The following is a 17,312-nucleotide window of genomic DNA, read 5'->3' as shown; positions in this document are numbered from 1 at the left end:
TGTCATAAGGGGTCATATTTATAGTTTAGGTAACTTAGGGACAAAGCAAGATTTGAATGATTAAATAATAGATTTTATTTCAAATCAAATCTTTTCCTTATTTGCATCCAGGAGGCTTTTGAAAACCCTAAGGAGACTCCCGAAACTTTCCACCTCTTTGATGATTCTAGAATTGCTTCTTTTGTTCAACTATTGAACAATTACACTTCACCCCTTGCACCTTTAATTAATTCCAATTAATCACAAATTAGTTCTAGATTAATAATTAGTTAATTATAATTAATTTCTTATTAATTTATTAATCATATAAATTAAGAAATCAATTATATAACAACAGATCTCATGTTAATTTATTAATTACATAATAAATTAACATATCAATTATCTATTTCCAATTAATATATTAATCATATAATATATTAACAAATTATTTATCTCTATTTCTCCTCATATCATTTCTAGCTATTTTTTGTTATGAGGAAAACCAAAAAGGAACTTTGCTAATATTCCAAACATGGTTGTAGAACTCGCTACTCAGTACTTGTTCAACCAATTACCGAGTAGTGAGTACTCGGGGAGTACTCGGATTCGGTAATTCATGTAGAAATATTTTTAGCAAAATTATATATGTCAAAAGCCTAAGTTAAAACCATATGTTGATTCAAATATATAACAAAATTAGATACATATGAATACACAAAAAATGAAAAACAAACAATGGTCTCACTTCGTGGATAATTACTTAAAATTTAAGTTATATATGTAGTAAAAATACATGTGTGTGTTAAATAATAAATCATTAAGTATATTATACATATTAATCACCGAATTGGTCAAGTTTTATAGCACTGCTCGCTTCAGTAAGGGGCCGATCGGGGAGTACTCAGATTCTATAACTCGCCTCGGTAAAGGCCGAGTAGGGAGCACTCGGCCGAGTAATCGGCCAACTCGGCAAGTTTTACAACACTGATTTCAAGATGATATTAATTTAGTTATTGGCTTAGACACCTAATCCAACAGCCTCCCACTTGGATAATCCTAAAATGAAATTACAGGTATAACTTCTAAATTAAACAGCAAAGTGTGCTTTCCAAAGCAACTGTCGAACTCTGATTCGATCAGACATTGGTCCTAAGATAAGTGATCAAATATTCATTCATTCTGCATGATATCGTATGAACATGAGACATGGATCATAATCAATCTCTTAGTCCAAAATTTTGTTTCTCGATTTCTGATTTAAGATGACTAGATTCAGACTACTAACTGAACACAACAATTCAGTGCGGGCAAGACCTTGCACATGAATGTCAACATCAAATCATCGAGGGGCCCAAAGATATCGCTTTTCCCATTAGGGAAAAAGGAACAAATAAATTTCGACGCATATGCTTGTATCTTTTACTCACCAAATCATTCATGATACTAAGTTTCATAACATCACGTTACTGATGCGTTTACGTAACACCAATGCACAACCGACTTGTAAATTACAACCCATATATCTCCATTTCAAGAATATAATATATTATCATCTCATAATTATTCGTGATAGAATCCATGAAGTAATTCTCTGAGCGTGGGTTTATCTAATACTTAAATCTCCATTTCTAAGTACACATGAATGTTGTAGCAATACAGTTGTTATGTCTAAAGTCCTTAGACAATCTACAATCCAATTCATGACAGTCTTAATTGAATACTTACTCCCTCAAGTATGAGCAATTGTGGAACCTTGAATAATTAAAGTATTTAGGAAGTAAAACATGCAAAGTGAAACACAATAATAAACTAGTTAACTATGGTCTCAAACCTACTGAATATAAATAATCTCTATTAATTAATCACCATAATAATTACGAATTTATTTATTGTATAATGTTTTGACCAATCAACCAAACACTTGAATTAAATAACATCAGTCATGCCATTTTATGAACATGCATACCATGCCTCTCTAGGTCATTCCTTTGTGAACAGATCAACTGGACATTATTCTAATGATGCTTATTTCACAATTCCAAATTCTTGTGACTATCTAAAATGTATTGGAATTCCAACTTAACATGCAATGACCTTCTGTGATGTCGATGCTTCAATGTCATAGAGACTGAGCCAACGACATTACAGAATGTTCCATTGGAACTTTGTTACTAGAAACAATTTCATAGTAATGAAGTTTCAAATTCAAGGTACACTCGTTGAACACTTATCTTGCATTAAAGTTTCCAATTCACATGTAGACTTAATAATCAACTCTTATTATGGAAACTTTTATATATTCCTATATAACAATCAATTTTGACCAAGAATCATCTCAATCTAAAACATGTCACTATGGTCCTCGCAAACAATACCATACTTCCACTTATCTATAAGCAACCAATCTTCAATAAACCTCAGACTGTTCTTGACAGTTGTTTAACAGCTCCAGCCACACAAAAATTCTAATTCGTTTCCTCTTAGTGATCAAGGCATTTGGAAAAATCAGAATAAGTAAATATTATAGCATATGTAATCAATCCTATATCGGAAGCATATGGGACTCGATTCATTATATTTGATATATGTTCAAATTCTTACTATAATATTTCTATATATGGAATTTCCTATTCTGAAGCATTTCAACATGATATTCACATATGTTTATGACAAAGTTCTATCAAAATAAACTTTTACAGTTGAAACAAAGTATGAATGCCCTCTCCCTTAAGTCTATCATAGTAAAACAATTCCCAAACCTTGCAATCTCCAAATTGAAAACTTTTTTCCCTACGAACAGTATGTGCAATACTAGAATAACATTTATGCTCCCACTAGCTTTGACATGTACCCAGAAATGAACTGGACTTCTAGAAATCAATATACTCTTGACTTCCTTACTGTAGTATAGATTTATTTTACACGATGCTTCAATAAGTTTCCAGCTAGACTTCTTAACCTTATACACCTTCATTGGATAGCTAATGTGTGTGTTTAAACCCTTTCAAAACTTATAGATATATTTGTTAAAAGTTCAAACAATTTCTTGCCATTCCTCACAATTCAACATATGAAGAGGGATGTTGTAATCATATTATGAATTTGAGAATGCAATTAACACAACCAATATCCATACTGATCTTTATCGGATATTTAAAATCTATTAGCCAAAGAATTTCCTCACAATCATTCTCATGAATTAGAGTGAAACCTTTTCCACCTAGATTTTATGGTGCATACATTCCCATCCATGTGAATCTATCATTTCCAACCTACAATCATAAGACAATGTTTAGGACAAAAAACAAATTCAAATTTAGCTTTCCTTCATGGACTGAACTTCGCTATTCTAAATTTATTGCCCTCTGGTAGCACAAGGCTCGACCAATGCTTCCATGCTTCCATGTTGCCCTCTGGTAGCACAAGGCTCAAACCATATTGATCAATGTACTTTCACTGACCAACGTGCTTTGCTTTTGCAGTGAACTCATAAGCATTTCCAACTCAACTGGAAATGCATAGATATAAGAATGTGTCAAGTAAAAATGATAGGTTATTAACCTTAGGTCGCGTGCTAGTGATAACTAAAAGATTCATTGTCGATTTACTCCTGAAACTCTCAAGATCTATAAGACTCCCACTTACTTCTCGACATATGTGTTTTTGCTCAAAGAACATTCCTTGACGAGCTTAAAAAAAATATTCAAAAGTTCGTGTGGATTCCCGACAAGAAAACACTTCATAGAATTGGTCTCAGATTACCTTTTGTTTTGATGAAAACATCACAACTCCATTTCTAAATGTGCTAGAGTAAGAAAACATTATTACTCCACATTTCACGAGGTGTTTTCAACCTACTTAGTATGAAATAACTTTCAAAACACGATTTTAGTAACTAGAGCATGGATCTAAAACTTGATTTTAGAAACGACGTATGACTTATCTCTTGATTTAACCATTTCAACAATACCCAATTCCTCTTCTTAGTCATACAATTGTACTAGGATGTTCTTCAAGGATCAATTGTGATATAGTTCCACAATCATAAAGATTATCATAAAACATGATGCTAAAGTACTCTCCTTTCCTTTCGCAGATCGGAGAAACTTTTATCTTTCTACCTAATAGATTCTTCTATTCTTTGAAAACCTTTTCAAAAGTAGTAGAGTTATGTAAAATATTATGAATAAAAACATATTTACTGAAACATCATAAAATCATGACGAATAGAGTTATCGTCCTTTGTGGTAGATCTGGAGAGTCCATATCAATATGTACTATATCCATTAGTCCTTCACTTGACTCACATAAACATGTGAACAATTAATTAGTCATAATTATCTAATGACCAAGATTCTCATGCATCACACAATTCGAATTGCATGGAGTTTCTGTCCAATTTGAAACTTGGGTGATGAGAATTCTTTTCACTTGGTAAATTTTGACAATAGCACAAGCGATATCAAAAGAATCGAATCCACAATTAATATTACTAATATTATAAATATAACCAACACTTTCATAAATGCCATTTGCAAGGAAATAAAAACTAAGGTAACCAGATGAACCAATATTTCACTTTTATTGAAAATAAACGAAAAGTTGAAACTTGTCCGTACAACGCATAAAATGAAGAACTATGTTTCTAGACATCTCTTAAGAGTAATAGCAATCAATTAAATTATCCTAACTCCTAAGTAGTAGCTCCAAATTCTAATCATGGAACCATGTTACCGTAGTCCATTTCTCATAATCAGATTTAGGTCACCTAGTGGAAATTGGCTTAAAAAAGGTATTGGACCACGTTTAGAGTGGGATGACTGGATGGTCGGTGGTTAGTGCCCATGTGATGGTTAGGCTAGGGTAGCCCTTATTAATTAGAATTTTAGTCGAAGCCTTGTGGTTGGACCAGGTGTGAGACTGTTAGTCTTCGTGATTGATTGGGGAGTTTACATCTCAGTTCAATGGGAGGTCACCATGGATACAGGATATTTCAGATAGACCAAATTTGTGAAATTTTGTCGATTATCAGGATGTGAGCTTTTAGATTGGTCTGGCACTTAGGCGTGAGACTTGCGTTGGGAGTCCCCTTTGTTATCAATTGAAAGGTTTAACAGTGTTGAATGGTTGGTTATGTTATTCTTGGTTGGAGCAGGAGGGTGGTTGGAGCCATTATGGCAGGCGAGCTAGGACAACTCTAGCCAGATAGACCCTTGATCAAGAGTCGCGTGGTGCGACTATGTGAGGCTATCAACCTCGGCAACCAGTTGGAAATTCAGTATATTGGTTAATTTGTAGGTAAGTACGAGACCAGGGAGGTCTCGGTTGCATCAGAATTATAGTTATGGTACGACAAGATGAGCCTGAGATGGTACCCATGATGGCGAATCGTGTTAGGAGTCGTTGTGTTATCAAGTGAAAGATTTTTGGCAACAATGTATGATCTGGGATTCTGCTTCACAGTGGAAGCAACAAGATAGTTCAAGGTTGGAAGGGTTACACTCAGATTGTATTGCGAAGTGGAGTCGAATTGGCAATGATTTAGAAATGGCCTGTCTGTCGGGGAGTCATACAAGTTTTTTGGATTTCAGTTTTCGGGTAGAGTAGTGATAGTTATTCATTAGTGCTTAACGTTAGTGTGGCAAGTATCTGTTCATCGTCAGGGTATGAGAGCCCTGCTAAGGTTGAGTTCGACTCTAGTTTTGGAAGGTTGTTGTATGTATGGATCAAATTTTTAGTCTGTATCAAGGTTATGGAAATATCCTCCAACTTGTCGAGTGTTTGGAAGGTGGTAAGGAGTGATTTCAAGGATGAAATCTAATTTAAGTAGGGGAGAGTTATAACACCTTTGTCCAGATAGGTTAAACTTAATTTTAGCAAGGACCTAATATGGAGTTTCGAAGGAAACTCTGAGTCATGGTGTGGCCATGGGAGGCCACAACCTGGAAATTGTTAAATGGGTCGCGTGATTTTTGGACCACCACGACGTGCCTAAGGAAAGCCACGAAGTGGAAACTAATCAGGCCCAAGCTCATTACCCTTTCCCGCTCAACCTCAGATAAACCCTAATCCTTTCCCTCTTGGTGGTTTTGGATCATTTTGGGTGGTTTTGGGTACTTTTGCAAGAGCCCAAGTACTGATGCAGAGACAACATAAATGAGTAGAGTTCCATATGTTTCTGCCGTTGGATCTATCATGTATTCTATGACATGTACTCGCCCTGATGTGGCCTTTTCTTTGAGCATGGTCAGTCATTATACGGGAAATCCAGGTAGAGCTCATTGGATAGCAGTTAAGAATATTCTCAAATATCTGCGAAGGACTAAGGAATGGGTCCTACTACTTGGTGGCAGTGATACATTGGGAGTTACTGGGTATAGTAACGCTAGCTTTCAAACAGACAGAGACAACTTCCGCTCTCAATCTGGCTAGGTGTTTACCTTAAATGGAGGAGCGGTAACTTGGAAAAGTTCCAAACATGTCACAGTGGCTGATTCCACATGTGAATCAGAGTACATAGCGGCGAGCGAAGCATCAAAGGAGGAAATTAGGTTGAAGAACTTCATTGGAGACCTTGGAGTTGTTCCAACCATCAAGGAGCAAATGTAAATTTTCTGTGATAATGAAGGGGCAGTTGCCTTGACAAAAGAACCAAGAGATCATGGCAGATCAATACATATCGACAGAAAATACTATTTCGTCATACATGGGGTAGAATAAGGTCACCTCGTTGTGAAGAGGGTATCGTCTGAAGAGAATCCTGCAGATCTACTCACAAAGGGTCTGAATAGGGTTAAACACATTCAACATGCTAGGAGCATTGGTCTGATAGATGATATTAGTTTTAGTAGTTAGATAGTTACTTTAAAACTTGTAACAAAGTAAATGTTATTGATTTTTGGTGATTAAATAATAGAGAATTATTTATGAGTTTGTTTACTAACTTTTGTCAATTTTTTATTATTGTGTTTAATTTTTGCATGTTTTACTTCCACAATAATTCGATTATTCAAACTCCACAGTCGATCATACTTTTAGGAGTAAGTAGTGAATTAAGACTATCGTGAATTGATTTGTAGATTTTCTAAAGAGTTTTGGACATAGCAATAGTGTTGCTACAATGTTCAAGAGTACTTAGAAATATAGAGATATATGAGTTGTAGTTTACAAATCAGTTGTGAGTTGATGATATGTAAATGCATCAGTAACTTGATGTTATAAAACATATTGTTGTGCATTATTTGATGAATAAATGGTGCAAGCATATAAGTCAAACTTTATTCGTTTGTTTTGCCCTGACAGGAAAAGCGATATCTTTGGGCCCCTCGGTGATTTGGTGTTGACTTATAGTATCGGGCCCGATAGGACTATGATGTGTTCGATTAGAAGTTATATGTCATCACAAATCAAAAATTAGGAAACAAAGTATTGGACAATGAGATTGATTCTATTCCATGTCTCATATCCGAATGATATCTTGCAGAACAGAGGATTATATGACCAATTATCTTAGGACACGTACCTGACTGGGTCAGAGTTCGACAACAGTTTTTGGAAGCTACAAATTGCCTATCAGTTTAGAAGTTATAATGAAAATTATAGTTACAGACTTATCCAAGTGGGAGACTGTTAGATTAGGTGTCTGAGCCATAACTATAATTGGTATAAACTTGAATTGATAGTACCACAGTCCTTTTAGGTTGCCCTCAAACCTAGCAATTGGACATGATATTTTTGGAGAGAAAGATTGATTTATTATTTGAATAATAAAATTGAATTAAATAATTTATTAATATATTATGAGGATAATATATTAATTAGAAATAGTAATATTTAATTAATATTTAATCAAAAACTAATTGAAATTAATTTTGTGATTAAAAGAGTTAATTGAAAGTGCAGGGACTGAAGTGCAATTATTCAATAGTTGAGCAAGAGGCTCCAAAACCTTCATGGTGAAGGAATGGACGGTTTCAATGAATAATTTAGGGTTTCTATAATATCACATGTGGATAATTAGGAAGCCGGATAATTACCAATTCAAAGATAATATTATTATATTGGTTTTGGGCTTATCTAGGGTTTCCTTGTTGCACTATATAAAGGCCCCTATGGCTATGTTTTTCGGCCACTCGTATACCTTAGAGAATTTAGGCTGAAATTCTAATCTCTTTTCCCTCTCTCATCAATATCTTTCTTGCTTGTTTTGGGTGTGAACCACTAGAGGCACGAAGCTTGTGGTGCTTACTTCCAAAAGATCAACAAAAAGGATTATTGGTTGTTTACTTCAACAATCAATAAGGTATGTATTCTTACTAATATATTCAAGTTTTGAATAGGAAAATTTTGTAGATTGATAGTTCATAGTATGTTGCCTTTATGTGAAATACATAGATCCTTCACAGGTTGCATGTACCCTAATCATTTAATTGTTAAATGTTTTTCTGCTTAGAGAATAGAATTTGTGTACCTATGTTTTCCATCAAGAAGAACAGGCATAGAGGATCTAACACGACCCTTATCTTGTTCCTAGTCACATATCCACCCAGTATCACTACTAATTTCTAATGAAACCTAAATATCCATTCTTGTGTAATCCATAGACTAAACGATTCTCCCCCACTTGGATTCAACTGCACTCTTCCAATCCACAAAAATTGATGTATTTCCAATCCATCTCACAACCTTACAATTCAAACTGTTGAAAACCTGAGCTTACAATAACTAGCATTCCATTTCTAGACAATCTTAGTGATCACACACATTCCAAAACCTAGATGAATACTTTGTAAAATCTCAACGAGCTTAATAATTTCAAGCACTTTCCACTGACTCCACTGCAAGTCATAGGCGACTTATCGGATGATGCGGAACATTACAAATATCGAAGCGGGTACGCAACCGATTCCATGACCTACTTGCACTTAGAGCAACTCCCATGGGAACATACAACTGACCACAATACGAAGGTATGAACTTGAAAACTACCGATCTTACATCCATGATCAACCCAATTCCTCATTGCCACGAAACCGGGAAGAACCTCTACATATCCTACTTTCAAACCCGCATGTCCACCTCACAGATTCATTGAATTCTTGCTAATACCACCAAAGATCAAATCGACTACTGATCTTTTCTCAGTTTAATCTTGTTCCGATGATGACCGATGCCTCCCACCTTGAAATCCAAGACTGGGACACCCAAATATCCCCTATACACGACTCCCGGAATGTGAATGGCATAAAAAGATTTTCAAGATAAAAATGTCTAAACCATCATGAAGAAAACTATAATTTCCAGGTGTAGACTTAGATACGCCCCACATAGTATCCTACACATCAACATACAATCATAAAAACAACTAATAAGAGCATAAAGGAAGTGAATACAAAACATACTTGCGATGTTAACTGATGGAACTCGGATCCCCTCGGCCTGTGACTGCAATGCTCGGCTCCTCACCATCCGAACCTCCACTATGCCATCGAGACCATCAATAATCCTCAGAGTGGCTGGAGCAGGTTCCCTCACCGCTCTTCTCATCAACTCCGGACAGCCGGCGATCTTGTTGCCCATTTGGTTGTAGTGAAAACATAACGGGCTGGTCCCCTAGGCATAATCTCTGCTAACATGACCAACCCTGCCACACTTGTAGTAACCCATACCCCTAGATCAATAAACCCCATCGTGATGCTTCCCATACGTGTTGTATTGACCCCGGACCTGTTGGCCCCACAACAGCTGATCTGAAGTCTTGGGTCTTTTCGCAGGACCCCCAACTGTCTGCACCTTCTCTGCCTTATTTTCCCCAGGTGATCCAAATCGATCTCCCGCTCTCGGGCTCTAGTAATCATGTCATTTAGGGTCTTTCACCCTAACAAAGTCACAAACTCCCTGATGTCATCCCTCAAGATCTCATGATACCTTACCTTCTTCATCTCCTCATCCACTGCATATTGCGGAACCAACAAGCTCCTCTCCTGGAACTTGGCAGTGATCTCTGCCACAGTCTTAGTAGTCTTGTGAAGGTCCTGAAACTCCCTCGCCAACTGTTGTACCTTAATAGCCGGTGCAAACTCCGCCCAAAATCGGGTCACAAAGTCATCCTGTGTCATTGTCTTAAGGGCTTCGCCTCCCAGAGTGAAGTCTACCTCCTCCCACCAATCTCGAGTTCTGTCATTTAGAAGAAAAAAAGAAAATCTGAACTTCAACCCCTTGGGGCAGAAACTCGTCGGAAAGCATTCACCATATCTGCTAACGACCTACTACTAGCAACGAGGTCCTTATCCCCAAAGAACTCGGGAGCTCCACAAGCACGAAACTCGTAGAAGGAAAGATTGCAAGCTCCCACAATAGCCATAATCTCAGTACGTAACGTGCCTAGACGCTCATCCAAAATCTTCATAATCCCCTCCTTGACCGTTCCAAATATCACAAGAGTCTGCTCCAAAATGTCATGGGTGATCTCCGACGAGATGAACTCCCGCATCTGCTCATCAATAGGCTCAGCACCTACATCTGAGCCTAAACTAGAACTTGAACCTCCTCCACATATGCTCATCACCATTCTGAAAAGGAAAAAAACAATCATACAAATGATCAGAACATACCTAAGAATCCTCATCCCGCAGGCTTCGTAGATTCTCCGTGACTCTCCTCGATTCGAGTATGGATCATGTTCTTTCAGTGGTATGGGCCCAATACTACCTTCCACACCTATCCATACTTTCATCAAGAATCATCATGAATCCTTTAAGACACCTTCTCAATATGGTATTCCAAGTACTCGCTAAACAGTGGACCCACACCTTCTAAAACACTTCATAAGTTCTCCTAGGTTCCAACCTCAACCTACCATCAGCTACTGAAGAAATCTCACTAATGTAAGCTAACTACATCATGAATATAATCACATGAAAAAAAGCTTAGATAATCCTTTGAGTAAAAGACTCAGCCCCACAAACGTTAGACTCAAACGAGAATTGTGGAATAGAGTCAAATCCATCACTCTGAGATTATTTAACCTTTGCGACATGTGACTTAATATATTCATTTAATAGTTAACTCACCTCACTAAGAGTTCCACAAAGCACAAAGCAAGCAGCATTCGTGAAGTAACACTCCAAGCATAGAACAAACATAGGACACCCTAAGCTCACTCACTATAACCCATGCTAGAAACTTCCACTCTCATTGTCGGTTGCCTTATGCATGCAAATTATACACAATGCAAAATCAAATAGACTGTCAAACAAAAGACTCTACCCTAGGACCACAACGAAACAAGGAATTTCAAAAGCATACACTTAGCAATTACAAATTCCAAACCTAGCACAGCATCCGATCCTCCTAGGCTATGAGACATCACATATCAGTCCAATCCATCCAATCATCTGAAATCCATACTAGCATGAAATTTCAAAAGCTCAAACAATCAGTCATATAAAGTCATCTCTCTTAGCATGAAATATTGAGCAGATCCTTAGCCCTAATCAAGTAAACAATTCTCATAACATATAACATATCAAGCATGTATGCGTATTCTGGGAATCACTTACTTGAGCTCGGCTGAATGCACGCATCACACCCCTTTCTTCTTTACAATCTTTTTAGAAAATTCATTTTCTTTCAAAAAGTTTATGAATTCCTCAGTTCGATTCAGACACACCCGGAAGTGTTTCCGAATCCCACAAACCAAGGCTCTGATACCAACTTGTAACGTCCCAAAAATTCATAGTAAAATTTTCATTTTTAAAACAGTAAACCATACAAGAGAGTTGTTCCAAAACCGATTAAAGCCTCTAAACATCAAATTAAAGATCATAAATTGCTAATGCGGAAAACTCTGGGGGATGATGTACAGTCATGTCAGGCCCTACCCTTTCAAACCGGAAGTACCTGAAACCATAAACATAAAACCGTATGCATAAAGCTTATTGAGTTCCCCAAAATACCACATACCATACATACAATAGGGATTGCGATATGCCAAGGGCCATCCCATGATCTTCCTATATAACATAAGCCAATGGGTCGGCATTGGTGCCTTCAACCATTAAGTACAGTGAGCAGACTCACCTGAATCACAAAGCCGACTAACACTCAGCTCAAAAACGCCGACCACGGCTAAATGCTCTCCTGAAAAATAATGGTGCTTAACACCTCCTGACAATCCACACAAGGTAAACGTTAAGTCTACCTTCAAAAAGTAGAATTTGACCAAAAGTCAAAACAAGCCAAAACTTCAAGGGTCAAAGTCAAAGTCAACAGCCCAATGTCAACTTATCCATCCTTATGTTGTGACTAGTCCTTGGTCACGTCTTGTGATCTTACTCAGTCTGATTCGAACTCATCCCGACTCAACTCAGTCAACTCAAACATGGAAAATATGTGGAGCTGACCTCACGTCGTGAGAAGCCTTTCCTCACGCAGTGAGTTCCAAGAAGCTCATCAGAAATGGGATCACTCACTCCTCACATCGTGAGACCTCAATGTCTCACGTTGTGAGAACAATCTGAAGCCAAAAGTCGAACTTTTGAGTCCTTAATCCATTAAACCTTGAATCCACACTTTTCAGAAGGCCTTATTACTTCATACTACACTAGAAAGTCGATGCTTTTAAGACATATATGTCCAATACATGTCTAGATCTCATTTGGGTCAAGAGTTGAAGAAAAGACATCCAAATTTCATGCAAGCTTCCAAAACTCAATCATTCTTAAGATCTGAACTCCAAGACACCCTTAAGGCCATCATAACCTATAAAGTTGCCAACTTTATGGTTTCCATTCATTCAAACTTTCCCATCTAGTAAGAAAAGTGGGACAAAACTTAGAACTAGCCTCACATAACAATAAAGGAGGAAGCTTTGACACTTATAAAGGTCCATTAACAATATGAGGTGATGATGATAATGATTACTTGCAGGCTTATTCAAAAGATCGCCTTGTTCTTCTTCCTTTCTCCCTTTTCCAAACCAAGAAAAGCTCCAAAATAACCCAAGATCAAGCAAGGATGAAGACAAGGGTTTTTCTGAGGTGAAAGAGGGTTTGAGGCTGATAAGAAACCCTAAAATGGTGTTAGAGATGCTTAAATACGAAGGAAACCCTAAAAGATCATGGACATGGGCAACAGCAGCTCTCACATCGTGAGACCATTCCCAAACAAAAGTTTTCATATAACCCATCTCACTTCGTGAGCCTCTATGTCTCATGTCGTGAGGCTTCTTTTCTTCCAAAATCCATCCATTTGAGTTGTTGAAACCCTAATTCGATTCATCCTAGAAAATGGATGTTACATTGGGGATGTTGGTCGTGGTGATTGAGATTGGAATTGTTGTGACATTTGGAATGACGAATAGTAGGAAGGAACACCACCTACAAACATTTGGTTTTTTTGTGGCATTTGTGGCCGGTAAGGTGGTGGTGACGATGGATCGTAACCGAAGAGCGCAATTAGGTTGGAAGAGTTAGAAACATTTTGGTTGTTTGACATTGTGAGAGTAAAATGGTTGTGAATTGTGTGGATTAAAGAGGTGATATGTGTGTGTATTTTCTAACGTGGTTTTGGGTTTAAAAAAATGCAAAAACGCCCCAACGATGGTATAGCTAACGACTATATTGGGTGCAACGTTCAAATTATTCATCGGTAGAAAGTCATTGTTTGCAGAAAAACCACCGGCAAAAAATGGGTTAGGGGCCGGTGTTCACCGGTGGTAAAACATGTATGAAACTGTTTAGCCTTAGCACCGTAGTTGCTACCATACAGGTGCAAACGCACCCTTTAAGATATAGGGGCACATGCCCCTAATGCCAATTCCATTACCTCATATTTTGTATTAGAAAAATGGTCTTAAAAACATTATTATTATAGATGCCACTAACGTAATTTGTGAAAAAAGAAATCTATCTATATCTATATCATTATCATCATATCATACTATATTATAAAGAAAGTATTTTTTTTTCTTTCACCACATTCATATGAAACTCCCAACTTTTCATATATCCATATAATATACTTAATTTATTAACTTAAATATGTTTTTAGTTGTAAACATTATCATAAATGGAAGACTTCATAACTTATCAATATGATATCACTACAAACTAAATGTCATTTAGTGGCACACATTTTTAATGTCATATGTGTGATGTGCCACTATAGCATGTTTATAGTGACATATTTATGTGCCACTATAAAGTTTAATGGATTTTATGGCACTATAGCATGTTTGTAGTGACATATTTTATGCACGTTGCATCGAACATTTTAATCCAATATTTTTTGACATCATCAACAAATTTCTTATTAGAAATAGAAAAATGGTGCATGATAATGGGTCTAAAAACACTAAAAGTTTTTAAAAAAAAATTAGCATAAGATAATTTATCAAGTTAATAAGAGTTTAGGGGTTATTTTTGTAAGTTAAATGTTTTTTTTGAATAATTTAAAAAAATACAGGGGCATAATTATAATTTGGATTAATTTATTCTCCAACAAAACAAATCATGTTAGAAAATGAGGTGCAAGACGTTAGCAAAACCTTTACAACACTGGTAAAAAGGAAAAAGTATAGAAACTATTTTATAAATTCAATGATTTAGGAATAAGGAAGAAGAATATAAGGGCCAATTCTGTAACTACGAATTCAATCAGGTGATAGCACGAAGATGATGGTTGTGCAATGTGCAATAAAAGTCATACTATTAGCTACAGTACCTATAACTCACAAACGAAAGTTTACCAATTGTATATATATAATTTGCCCCAAATAGTTCAGACCTAAACCCACTCCCGCTGGTAACGAGTATTTGAGCATACGATCACCATCTTCCCATCGTCATCGATGCACCATCACGACACCATCGTCCAGATCGTTGCCACCGTCTTCTAGTTCGTCGCCACTACACAATCACGCCACCGCACAATCACACTCCCGCACTCCAGGTCGTAATCTCCTTACGCCATCGTCGGTGCTGTATTTTTTAACGTCGTCATCTCCTTAGTCCAACTCTTGTATAGTAAGTTAAGTTTTCAATTTCTGCTGCTAACTTTCTACTCCTACTCTTAATGTATTCTATTAGAACCATTTAGTCTTATGTAATGGATTAATATTGTGAAAAATTCGATACCGATTAATGCACTTTGAAATGCTTAGTTGTTGAATCAATCGTTATCCTGTTGTAATATTTATTAGATTTATGTGTAATGTGAAGAATTGAAATAGATGAAAGTAATCAATCTGTTTAACATAAGATTTACGTTCTACCTTAAGATCAGATAACTACCTTAAGCATATAAAGATTATAACATGGATTAATCAGAAAAATATGTAGAAAAATAGAACATCCTCACATGGAGAACTGAAATCTATAAGGAGCTCTGATTTCTTGAATCACGCTCCATTTTCAACTTTTATATATCTATAAGGAGCTATATATCACATTTTTTTTCACTGGTTTTGGTGGCCTCATTGTCTCTTTCCTTGAATTTGCTGCAACTTTTATATATGTATATAACATGTACTTATTTGTTGTGGTTTTATAGCAGGATGGGTAGGCGTAAAAGGTTATGCATCACCTCAATTGATATCCATATTGATAGTGAAATTAATGATCAAAGTTTTGAGCTTTCTGCAACTGAAGGAGATCAATCAGGTCATCCACAAACTAGTGAAGGAGGCCAGTCTACTACTAAAGAACACAACTCTACTAAAAGAGGTCAATCAGGTATGTTAACTGACTCTCCACAGTTTTATGTGAGTGTGATTTGACCTCATTAGCCTGCTGTTCAAACTGAAATTAGACATAAATTATGATTTATGTGATATAACATAAAGTATTTATGTAGTAATATGATTAAATCAAGTAGTGAGCTTCGTCTTTTATCTGTGTCCAACATATAGTTTCTATCAGATAGGGATTTTCCTAATGGTGAATTGATGAATGGCAGTTATGTAATTCTAACCAAATATAAATCACTCTAAGCTTCTGTTTGGCATGTATTCATAGATCAACAACTTTTCATTTCCATCTAAAAATATTTCGTTGTTGAAGTTTTGAAATGCAAATGACTTCATTTTTTAATTCATCAAGTCCTTGACTTGAAGTCATGGAGAGACACTTAACAGATACTTCTTGCCCTTCTTCTAGTATGCCCTGGAAATTACCATTTCTTTCATGTGATATTAAAAACAATACAAACCCCCAAGGTGACTTTCTTTCATGTCTTTTTTTATATAAAATTTTAGTATTACCTTATATACTGGTCCAAATCCACCTTCTCCAAGTTTATTTTCGGGTGCAAAACTATCAGTAGCTTTATCTATTATAGAAAAGTAAACAATGGTAGGTCCATTCCTTCATTTTGGCTTTCATCACCATTAAACATTTTTATTTTTATTTATTTTTACAGCAACAAAAGGTATTAAAAGCATCACAAGACCAGTAGCAGTTCCTGCATAAAAGGTATTATCCCAATGTAGTCACTAATTGCCACTTGGTATCCAGATTATATAAATCTAATTGTTGCTGTATTTTGAATATGCAAATAACTTTTCAGAAGAATGTAGAAATTTTAGATTTTTAGACAACGGGAGGATTCTATACCAAATCCCACATTGATCATGATGTTGTGAGATGCTTGTAAAAAAGGAGATGTATATTGAAAAATGGCACAAGCTGTGAATGCACATAATGAGTGTAAAAAGCTCCATCTTTGCCCTTTACGTATAGGCTTTGTTTAGCAAACCTGATAGGGGCAGCATGAGTTCCGTAAATTGTTATGAAATTATGATGTAATTATTTATTGCTTCTTGATTGTTGTAAGCAGAAACATAGTAGAGAACGAAACACAAGTAGCAATTTATGATTTTTTTTAAATACTTGATTATTATTAAATTCTAAGAACAATTCATTGCGTGTAACTTTTATTTTATTTTATACGATAACAATTCATTTTGTATGCATGATCTAGTTTTTGAATATAATTTTTTTGTGGTGAAAAAATGTGTCACTAAAAGCATGAAAATAGTATTTGTATTAGCAATTATATTAGTGGCACAAAAAATGTCACTAAAACCCAATAGTGTTTTAGTGGCATAATAAAAAGTGCCACTAAAACTCCATAAACCTGCAGCGACACAACCAAAAAGTGCCATTAAAGGCCTTTAGTGGGAGCGCTTCTAGTGACACTTTTTTTTGTGCCGCTGATTGCCAAAGCTGTTTTTAGTGGCACTTTTTTGGTTTCAGTGACACTTTTTTTGTGCCACAAAATGTCATTTTATTTGTAGTGTAATTAATTTGTTAACTTTAATATATTGTTAA

General features: G+C 36.0%; 1 long non-coding RNA gene across 3 annotated transcripts; it reads left to right on the top strand.

Annotated features, from left to right (window-relative positions):
• The first annotated feature begins 14,760 nt into the window (after nt 1-14,760).
• Nucleotides 14,761-16,954, top strand: LOC145129256 (uncharacterized). 3 transcript variants are annotated; one of them, XR_013717409.1, is made up of 4 exons: nt 14,761-15,008; nt 15,538-15,716; nt 16,402-16,454; nt 16,549-16,954. It is a non-coding gene; the product is annotated as an uncharacterized LOC145129256 (long non-coding RNA). The 3 variants fall into 3 exon arrangements; XR_013717408.1 differs by having other exon boundaries at nt 15,535-15,716; XR_013717407.1 differs by having other exon boundaries at nt 14,761-15,716.
• The last annotated feature ends 358 nt before the right edge of the window (nt 16,955-17,312 follow it).

This window comes from Lactuca virosa, chromosome 8 (assembly GCF_052849685.1).
Source record: "Lactuca virosa cultivar CGN04683 chromosome 8, Lactuca_virosa_CGN04683_v6, whole genome shotgun sequence".
NCBI classification, from domain to species: Eukaryota; Viridiplantae; Streptophyta; class Magnoliopsida; order Asterales; family Asteraceae; genus Lactuca; species Lactuca virosa.
This window is presented reverse-complemented; position numbering and strand designations above follow the sequence as displayed.